The sequence below is a fragment of the Nicotiana tabacum genome, chromosome 16 (genome assembly GCF_000715075.1).
Source record: "Nicotiana tabacum cultivar K326 chromosome 16, ASM71507v2, whole genome shotgun sequence".
NCBI classification, from domain to species: Eukaryota; Viridiplantae; Streptophyta; class Magnoliopsida; order Solanales; family Solanaceae; genus Nicotiana; species Nicotiana tabacum.
The window spans coordinates 33,763,720-33,767,467 of NC_134095.1; the positions used below are offsets into that span (position 1 = coordinate 33,763,720).

A 3,748-nucleotide genomic window follows, 5' to 3' on the forward strand; every position below is an offset into this window, starting at 1 on the left:
CAAATACTACTGCCAATAGTTCTTTTTCTGTTGTGGCATAATTCAGCTGAGCTTCATTCAAAGTTCTACTGGCATAGTAAATGGGACGAAAATTTTTATCTTGTCTTTGTCCTAATACAGCTCCAATAGTTGTATCACTTGCATCACACATTACCTCAAAGGGTTTGTTCCAGTCTGGTGAGATAACAACAGGGGCATTTGCTAATTTTTCCTTAAGACTTTCAAATGCTTTACTGCAATCCTCAGTAAATCAAACTTTACATCTTTCATTAGTAGGTTAGTTAGAGGTTTTGTGATTTTTGAAAAATCTTTTATAAACCTTCTATAAAAACCTGCATGTCCTAAAAAAACTCCTAATGCCTTTAACAGTGGTGGGAGGGGGTAATCCTGCTATTAGATCAATTTTTGCCTTATCAACTTCTATCCCTTTAGCAGTAATTTTATGTCCTAAAACAATTCCCTTTGTGACCATGAAATGACATTTCTCCCAATTAAGAACTAAATTTGTCTCTTTACATCTCTTAAGAACTAAGGTCAAGTGCTGAAGACAATCTTCAAATGTTTTGCCAAAAAGTGTAAAGTTATCCATAAAAATCTCCAGAAACTTCTCAGTCATGTCAGAAAAAATGGCTGACATGCAACGCTGAAATGTAGCAGGGGCGTTACACAAACCAAATGGCATTCTCCTATAAGCATACGTTCCATGGGGACATATGAAAGTTGTCTTATCCTGATCTTCTGGTACAACTGGAATCTGGTTGTAACCTGAATAATCATCAAGAAAATAGTAAAAACCATGTCCTGCTACTCTTTCCAACATTTGGTCAATGAAAGGTAAAGGAAAGTGATCTTTTCTAGTAGCGTCATTGAGACGTCTGTAATCAATACAAACTCTCCATCCTGTAACTGTCCTTGTAGGTATGAGTTCATTATTTTCATTTTTCACAACAGTCATACCTCCTTTTTTTGGTACTACTTGCACAGGACTTACCCAAGGGCTGTCAGATATGGGGTAGATGATACCTGCTGCCAGAAGTTTCACCACTTCTTTTTTAACTACCTCTTGCATTGCTAGATTAAGTCTCCTTTGAGGTTGAACTATTGGTTTGTAATCTTCTTCCATGAGAATTTTGTGCATGCAAATGACTAGGCTGATTCCTTTGATATCATCTACAGTCCATCCCAAAGCTTTCTTGTGTTCTTTCAAGACTCTAATCAATTTGTCTTCTTGTTCTGCAGTCAAAGAAGAGGAAATGATCACTGAAAATTGTGATACTTCAAGAAAAATATATTTTAAATGAGAAGGTAAAGTTTTAAGTTCAATTTTTTGTTGAACTTCTTTTGATAAAACTTCCTCATTTTGTGGTCCACTTTCCAGTGTTTCAGCTTCTTCTTTAATTCTTGGGTCATCATCATTTGTAGAGCCAGAATTTACCAGACATCTTTCTAATGAGTCAGAGATTAGTTGATTATCTTTGTATTTATCTGCAAGATCATTTAATAAGTCAATGTGAAAATAAGAAGATGATGACTCATCATCAGGATATGTCATTATTTTCTGCATGACAAAGATGACTTTCTCTTCACCGACCCTTAGTATCAATTGTCCTTGATGAACATCGATGATTGCTCTACCGGTTGCCAGAAATGGTCTCCCCAGAATCAAAGGTACATCACTATTTTCTTCCATTTTAAGTACTATAAAGTCTACTGGAAATACAAACTTGTCAACTCGGACAAGTACATTCTCAATAATTCCCTTAGCATTTTTAGTACTTGAATCAGCTAGCTGTAAAGAAACAATTGTATTTTTCATTCCCCCAAGTTCTAATTTTCTAAAAATTGAGAAAGGCATCAGATTTATTGAAGCGCCAGAATCACACAATGCTTTTTCAAAATGAACACCTCCAAGAGTACAAGGAATTGTAAAACTGCCTGGGTCACCAAGTTTTTGTGGAAGCTTATTTTGAAGAATAGCACTGCATTTTTCTGTAAGTTTAACTACAGAGATTTCTTCCAATTTTCTTTTACTTGACAAAATATCTTTCAAAAACTTGGCGTAGGAGGGCATTTGCATTAAAGCCTCAGTAAATGGAATATTTATGTAAAGCTGTTTCAAAATTTCAAGAAATTTAGAAAATTGTTTATCAAGATTTTCTCTTTTCATTTTCTGGGGAAAAGGAATGTCCTCAGAGGGAGGATTTTCTTGTGAAATTGTTCTTTCTTTTCTTTTTTTCTTTTGTTCTTCTGGCTGTTCAGATGTTACCTTGGTGGAGTCTCCTTTTTCCTGTTTTTCTTCCTGTACCTTGCCTTGTCGATTTGGATATGGGTCATCCAAATTCTTTCCTGATCGTAACGCAATGGTTTTGAGATGCTCTTTCGGATTTTTCTCAGTGTTGCTTGGCAATGGTCCTTGAATTTTTCCTGACAAAAGAGTTGCCAATTGACTTACCTGAATTTCCAGATTTTTCAACGATGAATTATGACTCTCCATTTTCTCATATGTAGCCTTTATGTATTTGTACATCAAATCTTCAAGGCTAGGTGTATGAGACTGTTGTGGCTTAGGCTGATAAGGTCTAAAATTTTATTGCACCCTATTCTGATTCTGAAATCCTGGTGGTCCTTGTACCTATTGTTTTAAAAACTGTGAGTTTTCAGCACCATTGGGGTTACTCTATTGGAATCCTGGATGTTTCTGAGCCATGGGACTTCCATAGGGGTAAGATTTGTAGCTAATTAAGTTTACCTGTTCATCATTCTGATTTGTGGCTTGACATTCATGATTGAGATGATTCTCACCACAAATGTCACAACCTTCAGATTGTTGTGGATTCACCTTAAAAGTTTCAAACTTTTTTGCTAAGGAAGCAATTTGTTGAGTTAAGGTGTTCAGAGCATCTACCTGGTTCACAGTCACTGCCTTTTTATAGTAACACGGTCAGATGGCCACTGCATTGCATTTTCAGAAATTTCATTTAACAATTGTAAGGCTTCATCAGTAGTTTTTCCCATTATGGAACCTCCGGCAGCTGCATCTATAACATTTCTTGATGAGGGTTTTAACCCGTGATAAAAAATGTATAGAAGCATGTGATCGGGAATTCCATGACGAGGACATTTTCTCAATAAACCTTTTAATCTTTCCCAAGCCTGATAAACTGACTCAGTGTCAATTTGCAAAAAATTATTAATATCTTGTCTCATTTTTGTTATTTTAGCAGGAGAAAAATATTTGTTTAGAAATTTCTGAGTCATCTGATCCCATGTTATGATGGATCCTCTAGGCAAGCTACGTAACCAAGCTTTAGCTTCTCCTTTCAGAGAAAAAGGAAAAAGCCTTAGCCTAATTGCATTCGGTGATACCCCGTTATACTTAGCTGTTTCAACAAGCTCAAGAAAATCAATCAAATGACTATGTGGGTCTTCACTGGATCTCTAATGAACTGGCAAGATTGTTGAATTGTTTGGATCAAACCAGTCCTGATTTCAAAATTGTTAGCTGCCACAAGAGGTCTTCTAATACTTGATTCACAATCAAATTGATCAGGTCTAGCATAATCCCTCAGAATCATATTAGCTAGACGTGGTGCTACTTCATCGAATTGGTCTTCTGGAATTTGGGGTGGATCATTGAGAAGTCCTTCATCTTGTTCCATGTCTTTTCTAGCTGTGCTATGAAAAGTTGAAGTTTGTCCTTTCCTGCGCAATCATAAAGATCTTTCAATTTCAGGATCGTATTTAAACA

At 36.0% G+C, this 3,748-nt stretch overlaps 1 non-coding gene across 1 annotated transcript; it reads left to right on the forward strand.

Annotated features, from left to right (window-relative positions):
- Positions 1–3,103: 3,103 nt before the first annotated feature.
- Positions 3,104–3,210, forward strand: LOC142171342 (small nucleolar RNA R71). The gene has a single exon (XR_012700914.1). It is a non-coding gene; the product is annotated as a small nucleolar RNA R71 (small nucleolar RNA).
- Positions 3,211–3,748: the final 538 nt, after the last annotated feature.